This window comes from Eschrichtius robustus, chromosome 11 (assembly GCF_028021215.1).
Source record: "Eschrichtius robustus isolate mEscRob2 chromosome 11, mEscRob2.pri, whole genome shotgun sequence".
NCBI classification, from domain to species: domain Eukaryota; kingdom Metazoa; phylum Chordata; class Mammalia; order Artiodactyla; family Eschrichtiidae; genus Eschrichtius; species Eschrichtius robustus.
The window spans coordinates 37,785,718-37,808,324 of record NC_090834.1 but is presented as its reverse complement, the minus strand read 5'-3'; the positions used below and the strand labels follow the sequence as shown (position 1 = coordinate 37,808,324).

Below are 22,607 nucleotides of genomic sequence, written 5' to 3'. Positions count from 1 at the left end.
CCCAAGGCTGAATGTGCTCAATTATAATAAACATTTAAAGACAAAAACCCCATTGCACAATAAAAAAATACTTTAAGCTCTTAGACTTTCAATCTATTTTGTGATATATTTAAAGAGGTTATAAAAGTCCTGGTGATTCTCTCTGTGAACCAACAGCCTGATGCTGGAGTGGAGCCAGCGAAGCAGAGAAAAAGCCCAGAGAAGTCGAATCTTGGCAACAATCCCTCAGTTAACACATAGAGAAAATAACGTAATTACTGGAAAGTGGGAAAAAGAAAATAAAAAGTACGGAAGGGTAGAGAAGCATTAAATGCGAGCACACAAATTTGTCTTTGCTATGGAACAAGAAATCAGCCCAGATCCTGAGGGTAGCCATTAAAAGCAGAGACTGGCTGTTTGTACAACATGTGTGGATGAATGAGAAGAAGCCAAGAAACATGAAAATGACTAACTTTAATTACCAGAAAAGCTGCAAAATCAAGAACACAGATCTAGTGGTAGGAAGGCTTCCAGCTACAGGCTGCATGGCACTGTACTCTCCTTGCCAATTAGATCCAGTGAGACCCCATCGGGGGATTAAGTGAGGAGAAGAAACAGCTTCAGTGCAGGGTCAGGCTGGACTCAAACGCACATGAAAAGCGCACACCAGCCGGCAGCGGGTGTGACCCGAGGCTCTCACACAGTTTCAGAGATGGACGTACAGAAATAGCAAACAGTATGTGGGATTGCCTTCCCATTAGGGACGGGTGCTAACTCCATGATCTATGGAAATATATTGCAAAAGAAATGTAACAGAATTTAACAAACAATTACATCAAAGGAATGGAGATAATTAGAGAAGGACTCAGAGAGAGGAAAAGTAGGAGGACTGGCTGAACAATGGCACTAAAGCTGCCACACTGTGGATTTACTACCTGTGTTGTTTCCAATTACATCCATTGCGCTATAAAAATTCAGAAAAGAAAGGGGCTGCTGTCTGAGACTAAGCCGACTACTTCCTTAGCTTATTTAGAAGTGACCCCGGGACGGGTGGGGAATCAAGGAGAAATAAAAACAGAGAGTCTAACAGTCCAGAGATAAAACTCGCAAGTGTATAAACAAAGAGAAGTGCTTCCAAGGCAGGACCTGAGGAATTTCTCCAAAGTGGTTAAGTCCACTCTCGAGCCAACCTCAGGGAACGCAGCAGTCGGTGCTGCCGCGGGAGGTAAAGGCGCCTGACTCTGGGAATCGTAGAGAAGAGAGACGGCAGCCAGCGAGAGCGCAAGGGACTCATCCGAGATGCCCCGTGCGGTCTGTCGCCGTCGCGTCTGCGCTGGAATCTGTGCTTGAAATTCGGGAATGTTGCGGGTCAGAAAACGGGGGCGGGGCGGGATCCGGAGTTCGGCGCGGAGGGAAATAGCAGCAGACTAGCGAGACGCGTAGAGGCTCAGAGAAAACCCTTCTAGAGGCAAAGGGACCTACACGCCCCGGGACGCACTAACTGAAGCCTGGCGGCGGGGAGGCGCGGGCGGCGGTGGGGCGGGGGCGGGGGCGGGCCGCGGGCCGCGCGGGGCCGCACAGCCAGTCAGAGGCTCTGCGCGCGGGCGGCGCGGACGCATTGGCCGGAACGCTAGGGCCCCAAACGCTCCAGCCGGAGGAGGCGCCGCACCTACTTCCGAATATAACCGACTACCGAGCTGAGGAGCGTGACTACGAGGAGGCGGCCTCCAAAGTGCAGTGAAAGCGCCCGGCGGGAAGGATGTGTTACCTGGGTCCCCTCCTCAGGGAGCGGCCGGGCGAGGTGGAGGATTCCCTCTGAAGGATTAAAAACTCGGCAGTTGTCTTCTGCCACAGGCTGGGGAGGACCCGAGCAACTGCTCCATTTGAACTGTGCCGACGGGCAGGAGGATGGGAGACGGGAATTGAGAGTCACGGACGAAGGACGGGGGAGTCTGGCGTCTGCTTGGTAAGTGGCTGGCATTCCTTCGCCGGTGACTGCTGTCTGTGATTGTGCACTTGGTCTCCCAGGCGCTGACAGTTTGTGACACGCTCGCTTCTGCAAAGCCATCCTTTCTTGCCGTGTTGCCAGAATTTTAAAACTGTCACATAAAGCTGCTTGTTGTTGTTTTTGTGTTTTCAATCAAACATGTTATTTTTCTCTGCTGGGATTTCAGGTCAGAAAAGTTGAGGCAAGACTAAATATAACCTATTTGTGTTATCTTGTAATGTCATCCAGAATGAGAGTAAACAATTCCTACAGCTAAACTGTAAGGTGACAGATGCGAGGAGAGGGTAAGATTTTTTCTGCAAAAGAAACTAAATGTTCAAAAAATAGGATGTCTTTCTCAGCTACTGGATGTATGTCTTGTGACTGGGGAGTGTGGTTGTGAGGATAGAGCCCAGATAACTGGGCATTTGGCAGTGCAATAACTTGTTAAATTCAGTAGGAATGCTCTGTAAGTGGAGTTCTACAAAGTTCGAGAGACTGAAAAAACAGTATCTTGGATTATGGTGAGGTGTTTTCTCAATGTTGTGTACGAATGTGACAGATATTTTAAAAGATTATAAAAATTTGTTCAGACATCCTTGTTGAGTTTTTTATTGGAAAATGGGAGAGGATATTAATTTGCATATATATGAACATAGTGTACAACAACCTCAAAAATTTTAAGTTGTTTTAATTAACTTTATTTTGAAAAGCCAAGAATCCCTTATTTATTTTAGAATTATTTTATTTTTACATTTCATAACCTCTCTGTCATGAAAAATGTAATCAATGCGCTAATTAAAGTACAGGTTTGGAAGCAAAAAAAAAAAACTTTTAAACTGTTGTATGTGAAGTGCCTTACCTGTGTTCAGTTCATCAAGTTTTTTCCTTAAGTTAAAAGATAAAATCATATAGAGATGGCAAACTTCTACCTTGATTCTCAATTTTAGCTGGAAATAAGGATGAAAGAAAGAGATATACATTAGGATACTAGCATTAAAAGCTACAAACAAATAAATAGTGATCCAATTTTAAAATTAATAGAGGTATTTTTGATTACTGTTGAACTACAACAGGACTGCCAAAATAACTTATGACTATCACGGCAAGCTTAAAAGAGTTCATCGTGATTAATATCGTGACCTTAAACATAAAAGAATTAGTAATGATTAGGTCATTATTTTTTTCAAAGTGCCTGTAATCAGTTTTAAGCCACTCGCAAATGTTTCTTGGCATATTTTCCTACTTCATATTCAAATTAGTATAAGTTTTATGTGGACCAGTATATTGAATCTCAAACTTGACAGGTATATGTTCTTTTGATTCAAGTGGAAATAAACAATATGACTATGCAACAATACATTACATAAAACAAATGATTAAAAAATAAAAGATGTTATAAAGACCAAGTAAGGCTAGTGAAGGAAACAAAGAACAAAATTCAAAGTTAAAAGTTAAAAAAGGAAATGTGATATAAAAAATAAAATAGAAAAGTAACGTAGCTGGAGTGTGGTGAGATGGTATTAAAGCATATTTGAAAACAGAAAATCAGTGAAATGCTTGTTACAATGTAAGTGCCAATGTTTTGTGCAGGGATTGGTGGAGCTTTTAAATTGTTCTTACTTAAAACTTCTGAAAACTAAAATATGAGGAGGGAAAACTTCATTTTAATTTCTCTTTGATTCCATATACAACTGATAGAAAGTTTGAACTCTCAAAAGTTAGAAAAAAGAACATTACCCCAATAGATTAACTAAATGCCAGATTTTGCCTGTAAATTCTGAGGCACATGCATGGGAGGATGCATTTGAAAATAGATCTGAAAAGCTACAGTCGTGGGATTTTTAAATGGATTGCTGAAATACCTTAGTGTTTCCCAAAGTGAGCAATACGTCAACTATTAGGTGGTCTGAAATCTTTATTAAGTTAGGAAGATGAAAAATCACACCTTGAATGTACACATAAGCTATGTTTATTTTAAAAAATAATTAAAATTAGTTTCTTATGAAAGTTTAATCTTATGTGTCCAATTAAGTAACACTATCTATTAAAAATGGACCAGGTCTGGTTAATATATATTTCTTTATATATTTATATTTCAGGGAAGAGGTTGGAGTGTGGTTTAATGTCAAAAGTGACTTAGTGATCAGGACCAGAGGGTGTCAGTAAAGGATAGAGGGCTATCTAGATGGAGAAAGTAAGGGCATGCTATGCTAGCCAAGTCATTTTGGGAGTTTGTCTTACTTCTAGCTAAAACAAAGATATAATTTTATGAAATTAAAAAAAGTGAAAACTTGTCTGGATGGCTGTAATAGGTTAAAGTTGATTTAACTATATTTAAGTTTGATTGGCTAAGACAAAGTTTTATAGCAGAGTTTACTGTTCCCCATCCATTAAAAACTAATTTAGGAATTTGTTGAGGCCAAGATGCTTAAAATATAGTGATATGCTGAATCCAACCTACCACACATATTTTGCTTACCTGTAGTCTTTGAATTGTCTCTCTTTTTAAATATGTTTAAAAAATTTGTTTACTGAGAGGTTGGAAATTTATTTCTCTTAATTTAAATAGACCCATACATTTATATAATTTGGTGTCTCAAAATTCTGACTTCAAGAGCTCAGATTTATTCATTTCTTATTACTGAAGATACAAACATAAAGTAAGAGAGGTTTGTATTTCTGACAAGATTTTTTAAATTAGTGTTACAAGGCTGTGCTTATATGTTACATGAACTTTTTAGCACTTTATAGCAGGAAAGAGGCTGGTCGGAAGCTCAAAGCGGTAGAATCTCTGCGAGGTCTGTTTTCTGAGCATCTGTGATCAATAGCTCTACATTAGAGACTGGTGCATTTAAAAAGTAATGAAGTATATAAAAACTCTGTAACACTTAATATTTAGGATTAAAAACTATTATGAACAATATCCCATGTCTCTGCCCAGACCCTTTCAATTAATATCTCCTCTTCTATATTTTTTGATATTCAAGTGTATAACAGTAGAAAGATTGTGGTAAATGGAATATTATCCGTTTATAGTCTTCCCAGATACTTTGAACAGTTTTCTTGTTAATTATTTTCATGAAAATGAATAAAACAAATTTGGTAGTGTTTCACTGATACAGTGGATATGGGAAGAATTTTTTAAATGGCTTTATTATATATTTACTTTTTAGGAAGATATTAAATTTTTTTAAGTTGTGTGGTGGTATTAAATTATTTCCCATGAACTTGATATGACTATGTATTTAACTTCATTTATGTTTTACCTGTTGTAAATATGTGTATAAGCTAAATATTGAGCATTTTCATCCTTATCAACCCCTTAAGTTAAAACACAGTCTTTAATTCATATTACAGAGTATCACATATTGTATTTTTGACCTTACAGACTTCTTAAATGTTTCAATGGAAACATGAGCTTATAAGACTTAAGAGTCAGCCAAAATATGGAAGCTCGTCTTTTCTCTAGTACAGGGAAGTGGAACTCCAGAAATAGGCAATAAAGTAATTCTGAAAAATAAATCAAAGTTCTGTCCTTTTTGTGGAAATCAAAAAATCAATGAATCCACCACTTCTTAATCTAATATAAACTAGTGTGAGATTTTTCATTTGTGAGAAACTTTAGAAAGTACAGTCATGTTATTTTACCATGCGTTTCTTGAGCTGGAATTCCTTGTGATCACTGTCATTTTTAAACAATTCCAAAAATGTTTTATTGAATGCATTTAACAACACAGTTGCAAAACAGATTTTTCTTCTCGTTTTCTGGTCCCTTAAAAATCCATAATGACCTAAATAACTTGCTTCCCTGTGGATACCACTTTTTATTTATTTTTAACAAGTGGACTTCTCTTAAAAGATCTGGTAGGACTTGCACAGTTACTCTTACTCCAGTCATGGTTCCAAATATTTCTTATATTCACTTGTATAAACCAAAAAAGTTGCAGTTTTGATAGAAAACAAAGTATTAGGTATTTGTATAAGCTTCCCCACAAACATACCTTTATAGTTTGTGTCTTTACTCTAAAATATAGACCTGCTTAAGGGTTAAAGTGGCTAATTTGAACGTTATCCAAAATTTGAGCAATTGTATATCGGGCAAGGAGGAAGGTGAAAGTATTTCATTCATCTGAGTGATCAAAAACTCTTGTTTGTGACTGTTGACTGGCAAAGTGTAATTATATGCATAAACATTTTATGAGGGGGGATAAGAATCTGATCCTTATCATTCTTCTAGCTACTAAATGCTCAAGAAGGAAATCATCTCATTTCCCATTATGATCCAGTAGAGTAACTATAGCATATGGAGTTTAGGAAGAGAAATTTTGCTGATCAGTTAGGTGATAAAAGGTAGATTGAAATTCTCTTTCTCTCGATAGTCATAATATTGGCAGAAACATTCATCATGAGGCTAAAAAAAATTAAGGGGCTCTTATTGAGAGAGATTTCATAATAGGGTAATTATAGTTATAATGTCTAGAGTCATAAGCAAGATTCTTAATGTATTTTCACAAATATTTCACTAGTTGCAGTAGTTTGTGTTTAGGAGATAACTAGTAGAGAAATGGTACATTTATTTGGTGAAAAATTTACTTTTAAATATATGAACTTTCATCTTTATTTTCTCATATATTTAATTTCATGTTTATATGTATTAAAGAACAAAATTTTCTGAAAGTAAAGGTAACAAAGAGTTTAATTTTAATTATCCTAAGTTCTCCCATTTCAGTTTAATACAAGAATTGAGTTTTAAATGATACAGTATTTGATAAGATACTATTGTACTTTATAGCCCCTAAAATGACAGAATAATATGAAATCCCTGATGACGAAGATGAATATTAATTGGAAAATACAGGTTACAGTAGGAATTTAAAAAAGAATTCTTGTTTTCTAGAAATAAATTTTTATTTAATTGACTTTTCATAGTCATTAAATGTAAAATTGTTTCCTGGGCACCTAAACAAATTTAAGTGCCCCCGCACCCCAGTATTTCTGAAAACATTAGAAAAGCCTCATATTTAATCTCAGTTAGATTTTGGTTTTGTCTTATTTTGTTATTTTGAAACTTTCCTCTTTATATTCTTATCTAAAAGATATAGACTAGCTTAATCTAGTCTCTTATGTTAAAAAATTAATAAAACTATTTGTTAATGATGATTAATTTTGTCAATTTTGAGTATATTTAAAGATAAGAAATTCAAAAGTTATGTCTTTTATTAATTGATACCTTAAACTTCATAATTTGACACTCTTCCTCTTTCAGTGCCATTATTCTAATGACAGTGCGTGAGCTAGTGAATGAGAGTTTCTAATGCTAAAGTAAGCATGTCATTAAATATAAGCACAAATCACATGAGTTATTGATGGTAAATAAATTATTAGGACGCTTAGAAAAAAGGTGACAATACCATTTAGTGTTGGAGGGAGTCTTAACGGAGCTCGTATTTTCACTTATTTAATGTGAAGAGTAATAAAGATAAAAAGAGGTGAAGTGTCATGTTTAACATTTGGTGGAAAAGATGGAATTAGAACCCAGTTCTCTTTAATGTCTAGGTCAGAGATTTTTATAGTTTATACGTTTTTCTTGCTGTGAAAATCTTAATTATTTTGATACCTACTCAAATCAAGATTAGGACATAAGTATATGTAATATTTTTTTGCCACTAGTTATCTGTAAAACATTGTCTTTTAAGACTAGAAAACTAAAAATCCAATTATATTAACTCAGAGGAAACAGCTATACCCATATTCTCTTAACGAAAAACTGAATGTCTAGACGACTTAATTGCTAGATGTGAACTTTTTCACAATGAACTTAGTGTGCACTCAGCAGCTAAATCAAAAGGGAGAAGGTTTTTGACAGTTTCAGTGAAGAAACCTGCGAACCCAAGTAGGAAAAGAAATGTAATTGATTTTTTCCGCTGTATATTTATAAAGGACTATCCATTTCTTTTGTTAATACTTTTTTTCTGTATTGGCAGTTGTTTTTTTCAGTAATACATGTTTAATGGGACACTAAGCAAAATAGAAAATCAATGAGAAATGTGAGGAGAAAATATTCCTGTGAATTGACAAGTTAGGAAAAAATTTAAATCATGGGCTTCCTTAGGGCTATAACAATTTTAGCATTTAATAAAATGCAAAGCAGAAAGTGAAGTAGAAGTTCTCTAGAAATAGGCAGTATTTCTCTGAATTTTATAACTCAAATATCAACTTTTATATAAATTCTAGTTTTACTGTTATAATAATAAAGGAATTAAACAGAGAGCAAATTTGAGCCTGTAATAGTATTTAGTTATCAATGTATCTGAACCAAAGTTCCTCTATGCTTAATTTTAATAACATGATGTAAATTATTTTAGAATGAATATATGCTAAAAATTTTCTTCTGTAGAGCTGAACATGATACACTGTAAAATTGGCACAGTGCAACTCAGTGGAAAGGCAATTATATGTTGCTGGGTTTCTGATATAATATTATTTTTACAGATGTCTTCTCTCAAACTTTTCTTTGTATTAGACAAAGACAAGAGCTTTTTGTATGTCCCTATGCGGTGACTTCATATTTTAAGACTCTCTTTTCCTTTAAATACTGAGTATTTAAAGGTGACAAGTTAATGTACTAAAGATGAGGTGGAAGACTGGCTGAAATGATTAATGGCTAATTTGAGGTTTTTTTCTACCCTATGAATATAACCAAACTTTGCAAATAACCCTAGTAGAAAATATAAAATATATTCTCCAACTTCAAAGTATAAATGGTCCTTAATATTCTTTGAATTTTTACTGTCTTTAGATATTTACTCACCTACAACTTACTTTGAAATTTTCAGTGTTTTCAAAGAGCAGTAACCTTAGTAGGAAAGAGTGGTTACTTGAGATTTAAGTTAAGTGATCCAGAGTTGATTTCATGAAAATTTACCATAAGTGTGTTTGAAAACTTATGACTGTATTTGTTTGTTTTTCATTCCCAAATGTGGTCTTGGTGGTATATACCTCAGTGAGTAAAATTAACAAAACGTAATTCTTTTCACATTGAAAGCGATTTCTACATTATTTCACTCACTCAAATGGTCTATAGTGGGCAGTTGTAGTTAAGTAAGAATATAAAGGGCAATAAGTAGTTCATGGGCTGGTGGAGGAAATAAGCACGTAGGGTGAATACACTTCAGTGTGAAATGTGCAGTTATATAGTATATACAGCTAAGATGCAAATTTTCAGTATTTCTCCTTTTGGAGACGGCTGTTAGTTTACTCCTACTGAGACTTTCCCGCATAGATTATTTCATGCTAGCGTTCTTTCGCTAATTGCTGCATTTTCTTCCTAGTACCTAAATTATTTTGAAGTACTTTTTCTTCCAAGATTCACCTAACCATTTCAAGTGAATGTTGTGTTTTTCTACATCTCATTATAGTGCTAACTTTAGTATCTTAGACCCATCTAGTCTCTTGATGATATAGACAAATTTATGGTAAAACGAACATGGCTTAGATGCTGTGAAAATATGCAATTCTTATATGTTGTTATAAATAAGCTTGATTTCTTTCAGTTATTAAGCATGGAATATTTATGGTGCTGGTGCTGGTGATACTTATTTTACAGGGGTGGATTAACTGTGAAGCTGTGAAGCTTTGCTTACACAGTCTCTTCCAGATAGTAGTAGTCATAGTAGCAACAGAGCAGGTAGTAAATATTATTTTGATAATTATAGTAATATATCTAATATAAAGAGGCAGTATGGATTAGGGGATTTGGTGTTTTAATTTTAGGGTTAAGTCTTGGCTCTACAATTTGTTAGCTGTGTTATTTTAGAAACGTTACTTAACCTTTCCTTACATGCAAAATTAGGATAGTAAATGTCATGCAGTTGTGATAATATAAAAGAAAAAACCTACTTTTCAATGACAACAAAAATGGCAGTGTTAGAAACATCAAAAACAAGTCTGGGAAGAAATTTTGATTTTACTTCAATTCCTATTCTAACATATAAGCTTTAAATTATCTACCAAAATATTTTGTTTTTGTATGAGATGCAATGCTGTTCTAACTGTGGAAGGTGATATTGAGATGTATAGACCATGATCCTTTAAAGATTATTCTGTGTATCTTCTTTTTTATCTGAGTAATTTATTTGGATAGACATTTCTTACAAAATTAGTGTTTACAGTACTACTTACTTTTGGGGATCCAGAGGAAGTAAGAGGTTTGATCCCTGACAATGGAGAGGTGGAAAATTGTCAGTCAGAACACAATTTAATAAGAAGCTTAAGAAAATGTACTAGTAAGCATAGCTATTGAGATATTGGTCATACAAGTCTAAGGACCTTGGAGGAACAGAAATGGTCTTTGTGGGGATGGATTAAGCTGACTCTCCAGACAAAATGAGAAACACTAGGACTTGAAGGACGTTTCAGTTATGGATTGACAAAGACTCTTTTTCAGTTGGTGAGAAGAGAGGCAGAAATGAGGTGGATGTTTGGAAGGAAGTAGAAAGGTTAATTAATATAAAGAAAGAACTCTTTGTAATGCAACAAAGTTAATATATGTCAAATGAGGAAATGTAAAGGATTCTGGGAGACAATTGAAGAATTGGGATTTTGTTGAAAGCAAGATGTTAACCATTTATTTTAAGATTAGATGAGGTTCAGGGCTTCCCTGGTGGTGCAGTGGTTAAGAATCCGCCTGCCAATGCAGGGGACACGGGTTCAAGTCCTGGTCTGGGAAGATCCCATATGCCGGGGAACAGCTAAGCCTGTGCACCACAACTGCTGAGCCTGCGCTCTAGAGCCCACGAGGCACAACTACTGAAGCCCGCGCCCGGGCTTTGCAACAAGAGAAGCCACCGCAGTGAGAAGCCTGTGCACCGCAACAAAGAGCAGCCGCCACTCACTGCAACTAGAGAAAGCCCGTGTGCAGCAACGAAGACCAAACGCAGCCAAAAATAAATAAATAAATAAATAAAATAAGCTACAAGGATATATTGTACAACACAGGGAATATAGCCAATATTTAAAAAAAAAAAAAGATGAGGTTCAGCCCCAGTTTTTTGCCTTGCTGTGACGTGGACAAGTCACTTCCTCAGTTTATTAATCTCTCAAGCAAGGGAGGTGAAATCAATGAAAGTAAAGGATATCTTTTCAGGTTTTGATCAACTGTAATTCAGTGGCTGTGTGTGATGTGAGGTTTTGGTGAAGAGGAAAATTGAAACAGAATTGTAGGTGTGGACAGGTGAGTTTAGGATAGATTCCACCAAACAGAGGTAATGAGACAAGAGATCATGTTCCTGGCATATGGGGAGGCCATGGAAAGAACATGGACTTGTTACACCCATGCTTGATTCTGGCTCAGCAGCTTCCTTTTGGTTCCCTGAGCAAAACGGTAACCTTTCTAAGATTTCATTTCTTTTCCTGTAAAAGAATGATACTGACTACTACCTCACTTTTTTTTTTTTTTTTAAAGAAGGAAATGAGACTGTAGATTCAGGAGGCAAAATCATTTTCTTCATATCTTTAGGTCTAGTTGCTTACAAAAATCTCATTTTTTACTTAGGTTCAAGAAATATTTAAAGGCAGAAAAATCATTTGAATTTTGTATAAATATACATGGGTACAATCATTCCAGTTTTCCAAGTATGAGGAAACTCATGTAATTTCTTGGCACAATCTTGTAAATTTGTTCATAGGTGCTTTCTTTTCTTTTCATTGTCTTAATTTTACTTGCACATATTTAAAGAGATTACTTGATTTGGGTCTTTTTTATTTTATTGTCTTTTGATTTGCCTGAAAAAAAAGAAGTCTTTAATGTCCCTCTACAAAATTATTTAGAGCATAGATTCTATTTTGGTAGGAGAGGGACATGTTTCAAATATTGTTTTTGAATCCCATGTGATTGCAAAATGATATAGGAAATATTCATTTGAAAATAATAAGTTCCCCCAATTATTTTCTTCTTCCATTTTTATTATGTTCTTGTTAATTAAAAAAATTGTGAGAGTGGCTCATGTTATAATCATTAAATGTTAATTTACTGCTAATTCATTAAAACAAATAGAAACGGAAGTCTTTTAAATTGTGAATTGTCATTAGATTTAATAGCAAAAATAAAAAGATTTCAGTTTGAAACATTTTACAGATACATTTTTCTACAAGTAATTTTTGATATATTACCTTTTTTGGCTTGGCTACTCTGACAATAAGAGTTATTATCAACATACTTTTATGATCAATATGATGCTTTAAATATGTATATGCTTTGTATCTGTACAACCAATCAACAACTTCCTCCAATATATATAGATCATTTTATTATTGCAGAAGATTTGATACATTAGAAAAAAATGGAAGAAACAAATCTCACAAAAAATAGTCTCTTTCAAACAAGTGTGGTAAGACTATACTGGGTCTGGAAATATTGGAGACAGAGGAAAAAAGAAAGGTGGAGAAAGCTACAAAGCAGACAGGAGAGGGAGCTGATAGAAAGCGATTTTATACTGTTCAATGAGGATGTGATTAAGTAAGTATTCATATCATGAGATACTTTTAAAAATGCCTGGAGTTGATATTTCACCTGAAACAAAAGTGTCTCTTTATCTTTTTTACATGTAGTTGTCTTATAAGATAATAGGCTTTAGATATAAATACATGGTTGATTTTCCCAGACTGAATATCGAAATGCTGTCTATTAAAATATATTGTGTAGTCGTTCTGATTAATACTAATTTAGAAGAAAGAAATGATTTAGTGTTCTCGTTCTCATTCTTATTTTTCTCCTTAGATATTCTGCATCATCAGATGTCTCCTACATATTACAACTTTAATAGATGCTTAAAAGTTAAGACAACTATCTTGATTTATTTTCAAATTAACTAACTTTTCCAAATGTTAATCTTTATTTGTTTAGTGTTTGCCTTTAGCCAATGTTAGATAAATGGTCTGAGATCAATTTCTTTTTTATCTGAAGAAATTACTCTATCATTAGGTTCTTTTATCCTTTCATTTCAAACAAACAGACTAGGGTAATTCAGGTTTTTCAAGAGAAAAAAAGAAAACACAAATGCAAATAGATACATCTTCTTATTAATCTTTTTTCCCTAGGTAAAAATAATAGAAGCATCATATTAAGGATTAATTTAAAAAGACATTGTTTTGTAGAGGAATTACTTTCCAGTAACAACAAATACTTACAGTTTTTTCTAGTCCTTCATTGATAAAGAGTGGAGTGCTATCCAAGAATTACTTTAAATATGATCCTGAGATACTTTATGATAGAATACAAATGATCAGCTGCATTGGGTGTGTTATCAGCCTGGCCAGTGCATGATAAAGCAGCTCTCACAAGTCAGAATCTGGAGGGTGAACACGGCTGTTGTCATCTCTTTTTTTCCTAACATGGGGGAATTGACAATGGGCAGTATAAAAAGAATATAGTAAAAGCCCTAAAATGTCTTCTAGTTCCTCTCAGAAGTAGCCATCCTCAACAGGATTTTATATGTACATCCTTTATGAAATTGTTACAGTATATCTATTTTTTCTTAAAATAATTTTGGTTGTCTACATTACAATTCAAAAAGGTGTATAATTTTTGAACACTTTACTCTGTAATAAAGATATACCATAATTTATATAAATAATTCTTGTCTTAAAATTATTTGTCAATTTATTTTATATGCAAATGCTAATAAATATGTAATGAAAATTCTTATATATGCATTTTTACATAAGTGTGAGTAGATCTAGAAGTAGAGTTGCTAGGTCAGTGAGAATGTGCATTTAAAATGTTGGTTTTACTGCTGAATTGCCCTCCACAGGGATAGTTCCAGTTAGTACTCTTACCAAAAGGTATTAGGATGTCTGTCTCTCTACACTGTAGCCAGTACAGTGTATTATGAAACTCCTTATTCTATACCCAGTGGAATAGATGAAAAAAAGTATCATATTTTTGTTTTAATTTATGCCTAATATTTTAAACCTTTTATATAGTTAATAAAACATTTTTTAACCTGCTGTTCTTGCCCTTCCCCAGTTTAAGTCTACTAAGTTGATCTTTTTCTTATTCTCTTTACGTATTAACTGAAACCAAGAAACACATAGCAGCAAGAAGTCAATTAAAAATGCTTTGGGGCATTGCCAAATTTTTGAAGAAATAAAATACCACAGAAATAAATTCTCTGTGAAATGCCAGAGATATTTTATAAATAGCATTCTTCTCCCTTCCCCCTCTGCTGTGTGCAAAAGATCCAGTGGAGTTAAAATGAGGAGGAGACAATTCTACTTGGGTAGACTGGAAAGGGCTTCAAGCAAAGGAACATTCTTGGACAAATGATCCCTCTCATTTTCAAACCAGCCTTCCAAATAACATTCACCCAGCACTGGTTCAAGGCATCTTTCACTGGAATAGCATCTCCAGTCTGGTTTGTTGTCCTCTATTCTCCAATATGTCAATCTTTCTGACGGAAAAATCTTTCAAAGATTCAAGTCTTGTCATGCCATTTCTTTGCTTTGAAAGTTCTAATGGCTCTTACTGTTTGAAGAACACATTTTAGATTCTCAGTATGCCAGTATGCCAAGGAGCTCCGTAACTGTCCTTTAGAAACCATTTAAAGGCTCCTCTGCAACTACACCAATGTACACATTGTAGATTGAGCCACAACCTACACCAAAATCTGTCATTACATTTCCCATCTCTATACTTTTGCTGACATTATTACTTCTGCCAAAAATGATGCTTCCAGATATCTTCATGCAAAAACTACTTTTCCTACCAGGAGATCACAAGCTGCTTTAAAGATAGGAACATATTTTGATCATTTTTATAAACTACTTTGTGTAACGTGAACAAGTGAAATGTTTATTTAATGTTGTCCTAACATAATTCTCTAAATAACAATTCTTTGAAGATGCCACTATTGAGAAATACTACGTAAGAAGCAATTACATTTAGTATAGTATAACACAGAATGAACTCTTAGCCAGTGTTCTTACTATACCTCTATATAAGTTTGGGTTTGGTACTTGACCTGACAAAGTCAGTAAAATTCATTATTTGTCCAAGTGGTCTTTTCCTAATTGTGGTGAAGAAACCAAACTTGTATATCCTTGAAGAATTTATGTTGAAGGTTTTTAAACATTTTTTAAATTTTTGTGTAAATTTCAAGATCCATTGAGTCTCTGGATTTTGCTACATCTGCATGGCTCATTACAAAACATGTAACATTGCTTGTTATAAAAACATTGGGCAGTAGACCAATACTTACTTTAGCACTTCTGAAACATGGGCAGATATTTTTCATTTTATATATCATTTATAAATGTGAATCAGTCCCACAAAGTTTAAACTTCTTAGCACAAAGAAATCAAGAAGGATATATGCTATTTTACACCTCACTGTAAGATACTACATAGGAAAAGTTTTATAATGAAAAATGACATATCATACATTGTTTGAATTTCACCATTGAATAAAAGCTCAAGTAGCAGTAAGTAAAATGTCCTATCTGTAAGTAAAATAAATTATAAACTTAATTCTGAGTTCTACTTATCATAGAATTCTATTCCAGTTCAACAAATTAGCAACCTGCTAACATGTGGTACATATCTATCAGATAGCAAAGTTATCAAAAGAATAATTAACAATTAACTGAAAACTGAAAAGGCATTTCCTGTATCTTTTCAATATAATTAAATTTTTGTCATAGATATCTCTTTTGGGGTCTATTTTAAATAAAGCATAATTATCGTATCCATAAAAATAATGTTTCCCTCATTCTGGTATACATTTTGATAACAATTAAAAATTGAGTCCATAAACTCAATGTCATAAGGTCATAGATCACAACAAGCCTAAAAGTGTTTCTCAGCTTTTCAGATCACTGGCTATTTAAGTCTGGGAGTGCTGTTATCTCCTTTATTCCCTGTGCTTCTTTCTTCTTTATCTTGAGATTCCATTCTTTGAATGAGTTCCCCCTGAACAAGAGCTCTGTGTCATCAACAGGAAATACTATTGAACTGTGTAAGGGTCTACATTCTTATTTTTTCCATCACTAGACAAACTCAGAAAAGCCAAGCTGCTGTTCATTGTATTCTCTCTGCCTCAAGAGCAAACACTAACAGTAGAAATCAAATAGAAGACCAAGACTCCTTTCTGAGATCAGGGAAAAATAGAGCGTTTACAAGTGTCCAACACAAGATGCTACCAGAGTCACAAACATTCCAGTGAGCACAACTAAAACTACCTTCTCATCTCTGTGATTTTGCAGAGTAGTGGGCAGTTGCTTAACAAGGGAGAAGACGAATGTGTGTATACTTGCTGCTGAGCACTGAATCCAAAAGCAGAATAGAAACCAATGGTGGTATTAGCTTCTGTGGTCCTAGTGCTGAGAAATAGATGGCCTGGGGGAATCAGCAGTGCCCTATCAAACATTTAAAAGGAATGTTCCTTGGCATTCCTAAACATCTATGAAAAAATTTCAGAGATTTTTACATTAAAAAAATGGTGTAGCATGTCAGAGTATCAGAAAAAAACAAAAAAAAAACCCCAAAACCTCAAATAGCATATACCCATTTTAATTTGTTCAGTAATTTTAGGCTTAGCATTTTTTCAGGATGGAAGTGGGGTTGGGGGGAGTTCATCCTTCATTTGGGTGTAAAATCAATTTGATAAGAAGAATTCCCCATCAGGTCTTTATTCAGTAGCAGAGGGGTAAGAATTTGGACACTTTGGACTACTGTTACCAAGGTGCCAATTAGAGGGGGGCAGTTACTGGAGAAAAAGGCAAAAGATAATTAAGTATGACACACATGTCTGTAAATTTTGAAAGAAAAATAAGAAAATATAATTTATTGATTAGAACCAAAACCATTTTACTTGTTTTTATATTTATATAGGTTGTTTTTTTTTCCCCAAATACTGTGAAAACTCTCAAAGACTGGAGACATGACTTAAATTATTAGTCTTGGCGTATCAAAGGTTTATCATAAAAATAATTATGTACATTAAATACATTCTATTATACATGAATAAATATTGTACCTGCCTGATTAATGAGTATAATACTGGTGTTTGATAATATTTGATGCCATTATTCTTAGGCTTTATATTTACCAGTTAACTACATTTCTTTCCACATAATTTAAGTTTTAAAAACCTGAAGCTGTAAAAATTCAAAGAAAAATACCCAAGAAAAATAAAAGAAATATTAAGAGATCATGCAAAAACAAAAGTAAAAAATGGGTACCCTTCAATTCAGCCTGTGTTTATTTGCTGTTTACTATGTGCAATGCAAGTTGACATGTGGATGGCACAAACACATATTTAAATATTAACGGCGTATCAAGTTTACTCTGAACTTTTTATGCATAAAGCAAAACCTCACAATATCCATTATATAAATGGTTTTGCTGATGCATGTAGAGAGATATTGTATATGCTTTCAACTACCTTTTATGTTAAAAGAAGAAAAAGCTGTCACAAGTCCAAAATATTAGCATTAACATTTCTTTAGTCATAATTTTAGGGCTCATTATAAAATTAAAAAACAAAACTGCAAAATTTAATTAATGCCCTTCCAGATAATAATGGTAATATTAATGATAGTAATAATAATAAGCAACTTAGGAGATGTAAACCAAAGCTATAAAGAGGAAGAAATGTAATTTTGTTTTAACTTGAACCAGTCTCCTCAAATCTGCAAATCTCTATTCCTCATTTCTCATTTATTCAGGGAGGACACAAAACTGAGTAAGATAGACTGCGCTGGCCTTGAATTTTCAGAACGTGACCTTAACTTTGATGGAGTAGGTATTTACCATCACGAACCATCTCTGAACATTTTTATTATTTCATTTTATTATTTCAAAACTTACCTGCGAATTTTACCTTTTCAAAACTTTTGTTTCCACATCTGCTTTTATTCAATCATTTTTTCCTTCTCTTGGGTCTCCACCCCTCAGGTTTTTGCCATCTCTCTAGTACCTTCAGTCTCTCCACTTCACTAGCTTTCTTTTGTCCTAAAACATATGCAGGCTGGTCCAGTCTTAAAAATAAAAGTAAGCTGCCTTCTTGCCCTGCTTTTGCTCAAGCTACTACCTAATATGGACTTTCACACTTCCCTTCTCCTTCAGACTCATTTGTTGTCATACCTTACCTCTCTTCCTCTCAATTCAATGAAGATCATTTTACTAGTCTTTATTCCCATCACCAAACACATAAGATGCTCAGCAAATGCTTGTTGAAGGATACACAAATCCTACCATGTTCTTTCATTTCAGTATGATGACACCCATGAAATGAAGTTTTAGATTTTGTTATTCAAATTTGCTAGAATAATAAATAACATAGTATCAGTAAATAGTATCCCTTAATCTTTAAGTTTTTAGCACACATAGAAAGAACCTGGTGATAGTTATGGGCAGTGTACAAAGTGCTATTCATTACATGTTTAAGGACCATAATTTAATTTTGATGCCTGAATCAGTAATACTTATTTGAGTTTTTTGGTAGACTAAAAATCTCTAATCTGGCATGGCACAAGCCTAGTTTTGTAATGATAATTTCATGGAAACAATGCAAATAGCTGTTGGCATATGGAGATGTGCCAACATGTTTCCCATCTCACTGTCTCTGCACATACTGTTCCTTGGCCTGAAGTGTTCCTTCCTCTTTCTTTACCTGAATACTCCTTACCATTTATATCTAGAGTATCACTTCCTCAAAAAGGCAACCATCTGTCTCATAATTTTCTTTTTTAGCAAAATTGTTCCTTTTGCAACATTTATCAAATTATGAGATTGTATAATTATTTAAGTATTTATTTGATAAATAGCACACTTCCATTTTTGAAACTCTTTAAGGGTTCAAATTTTATTTTGTGTATTTTGCAATTAGTACATTGCCTGGAATATAGTGGGCACTTGATAAAATACTTATTAAAGAAATGAAGAGGTGAATGAACACAGATGCAGTCTGGGATAGCTATTTAATGCACAGTTCTTTAGTTGAGGAATTAGCGTTTCCATTGATCTCATTACTGTGCTACCATAACTCCAAGGGACTGTGATTCCTTCTCAAACATTTAAAATTTAATTTAAATTTCTCAAGATCCACCTAGCGTTCTTTGTTGTCAGGCCCCCAAAACCATTTCAGCCGTACACCTTCCGTTCTTCAATAGTGGTATCTCCGTGGACCCCGAATTAATTTGACTAAAGCCTTTCCTATCCTTGATTGGAGAATGGAGAATACATTGTAGGAAAGGAGTTGGGGAAAAAAGTGTTTTTTAAACAATATTTGCAAAACTCATTTCCTAGAATGTTGCTAAGCACTAGAGGAATAAAATCAAGGTGCCATGGGAATTAACTTTTAAATTTCATTATTTTATCATATTAGAATAATTAGAAGTTGCATTATCAAATATCAAGTGTGATATACTTAAAGCATAGTAAAAAAGTATAATGCCTTATAATTAAGGAATGGTCATTGGATGTACATGAAAATAGCCTAGAAAGATATTGCTGTCTTAGAAAGTAGCTAAAATATTGTTGACATTTAATTTTTTAGTGTCTTTAACCAGAAAAAGCTCAATTTTCTATATGGCATTGACTGAATCTTAATAATTTCCTAATACTAAGTATTATTCACATTCATGTTTTTCTACTGACACCACTTTTTCCCATGATAAAATTAAGACAATCTCAGTTTAAAGACAGGAAAGACATTAGAATTAAGTTAGACAATATTAACTAAAAATCTGAGTGTCTAGAGGTATCTGTCTAACATTGATTCTGAATGCCATCCAGAGTGAGTTGTCCTCTTTTCTATTTTTTGTATGACTATCTGAACTCTTGGATATTCTGATGATAAATGAGACAATGTGAGAGAATTGTTTTATGTCTCTAAAAATAGTCTACCAGTTATTCAATAAACAACATGAAGTAAATTTCTATCATGTGCTATACTCTCTCTTAAACCATTAATTATATTAATATTCACTGCAGAGAAAATAAGTCTTTCTTATACCTAGTAGGTAAAGAATATGAAGTAACAATCAAATCCTGTTATGAGATATTGTACATGAAATATAATTGCATGCTTGAAAATCAGGCCCTCCCCTAATATTTGTGAGTCTGGGACAAGAACATATTTATTGGTCCACATATCATGTGTAAATACTTAAAAGTTTTAAACTAAGCTAATGAACTTCTATTCTTCAATTTGATAAATATCTCTTTATAAGTCCTGAGAAATCAGTTGTGAATTTGGAATATTTTTCTTAAACATTGATAAACACTGATTTTAATTTTTTCTTTATTTTTTAAGTGTTTTAAGTTTTTACTTTATTACAGGCTTTTCTGTTTTTAATCATTACATGTGTTTTCAACATTTCATTTTTCTGCTCCATTGTATTCCATTTATATTTCATTATGATTCCCATCTATCATATCTTCAAGTCATGTCTACTATTTTCTTTCTTTTTTTAAAATTTTTATTTTATATTGGAGCATAGTTGATTAACAATGTTGTGTTAGTTTCAGGTGTATAGCAAAGTGATTCAGTTATACATATACTGGAATTTGGAATTTTTATACTCCTTGAAGTTCGATGCAAAACCATGGAGCCTGGAGGAAGCTGACTTCAGGCCCCTACCCTGATTGTCAGCCTGGCCATTTCCTCTCTATACCACAAGGGGCACATTGGTGGACATTCCAGCCCACGTTTCCAAACACCCTTCACCTTCCCTAAATCTTGGCTACCCTTCAGGTTTACAGGTATGCACACCAGTCTGCCCAAAGAGATGGACTTAGGTAAGAGGCACATAAGGACCTGGAGACAGGTAGTCTAGTGTGATCTAGAGCAGGGAATAGTGGATACTGATTCTGCACAGATAATTCTTCTTGGTTACCAAAATCTTTTCCTTCAGGAGAGTGGCACAGCTGGAGAAAAGGCAAAGCAAGGCCCCCTACGAAGTGTTAATCTCAAAATAGAAAGATAATAATGACACTGTTACTGGGAAATTTCAAAGTAGTCTCCCTAGTATCAATGTTATAATAATAAAGAGAAACAAGGTGAACAAACTAGGTGCCTGGGTGCAAAAACAGCCTTGCCACTTAGTAATCTATAGGTGAAGCTATTTAATAGCTTTGTGCTTCAGTATCCTCACCTGTAAGTTGGTAGTAATACTTACTCTTAAGCATGTTGTTGAGATTAGGTCGTGTGCAAAGCACACGAAACAGTACCTGGCATATAGTAAGCACCAAATAAGTATTAGCCATTATTTTGAAGTGCTAAAGAATGCTCACTATATACGGGCTGCATACTATTTAATCCCATTTAAAATCTGGAATTTTAATCCAAGAATAACATTTCCCTTATGTTATGTAAATACTTCAGTTTAAAGTTAGAAACTAAGTCTTTATTAAACATTATCTGTAATAGCTACCTTCTATCAAAACAGCACAGAAATAATACTTGTTGACTAATATGTGCCTGGTCCCATGCTAAAAACGTTTTATGCATTATCACATTTAGTTCTCAAAGCTAACTTAAAATGGTGTGTTCTTTCCTGATCTGTGGGACCATATTCTTAATTTGGTCCCATGAAATCTATTACCTGAGTAAATTAATATAGTTGTATCTGTATATATAGATTTTATTAGGAAATGAGAATTTCAATAAATTACAAAAGGTTTTACTTTATGCTTATAAATGAGCAGTTGTAGAAGCCATCTTCAGAACTGAAGACAAGTTTTTAAAAAATGTGAAGTACATTTTTATTATATATCTCAGGATCATTACTGGGTAGAAGTATCATTGCTAGAGATACTGTTATGATAATCATATCACAAGAGTTTATAGGACCCAGTCTTTTTTTTTTTTTTTTTATAATATTTTTTTTTAAAGGAATTCCTTTATTTTTATTATTTTTATTATTTATTTATTTTTAGCTGTGTTGGGTCTTCGTTTCTGTGCAAAGGCTTTCTCTAGTTGCGGCAAGCGGGGGCCACTCTTCATCGCGGTGCGCGGGCCTCTCACTATCGCGGCCTCTCATGTTGCAGAGCACAGGCTCCAGACGCGCAGGCTCAGTAGTTGTGGCTCACGGGCCTAGTTGCTCCGCGGCATGTGGGATCTTCCCAGACCAGGGCTTGAACCCGTGTCCCCCGCATTGGCAGGCAGATTCTCAACGACTGCGCCACCAGGGAAGCCCTAGCCCCCAGTCTTAATGCTGAATAAAAGGCTGTCCTTAATGATGAATAAAAGGCTATCCGTTGAGGCATTCAGTAGTAAATGTGATTAATGTAAAAAGTGGTATTTGGTAAACAAACTAATTGAATTTAACATAATTTAAAGAAGACTCAATGGGAAAATAACCCATTGAAACCCAGTAGTAGTAAGGAAATAAAATGACTCTGCCATTGGTGAGCAGGTCTCACGTAATAAGCATCATGATGAAACCACAGTAGAACCTTGAGCACCATGTGAGAGTAAACCGTCCTGCTGTCAAATGCATGCTCCGGAAGGGACCTCTGTGCACAGTGCCAAGTTTAAGGAATGCACATTTTGGTTGTAGGTGTTCACTGTGAGATATATGAAAAATAGTGTGTATATAAGATATTAGAAAAATAATATACATTATAAGTGAAATTT

The 22,607-nt window shown here is 34.2% G+C and overlaps 1 protein-coding gene across 1 annotated transcript in view; it reads left to right on the top strand.

Annotated features, from left to right (window-relative positions):
• Positions 1 to 1,602: 1,602 nt before the first annotated feature.
• CNTN5 (contactin 5) overlaps positions 1,603 to 22,607 on the top strand; it is a 1,372,019-nt gene continuing 1,351,014 nt past the window's right edge. The window contains exon 1 of the mRNA XM_068554615.1: positions 1,603 to 1,945. The gene's annotated coding sequence lies outside the window, so the exon portion shown is untranslated. The remainder of the gene's footprint in view (positions 1,946 to 22,607) is intronic.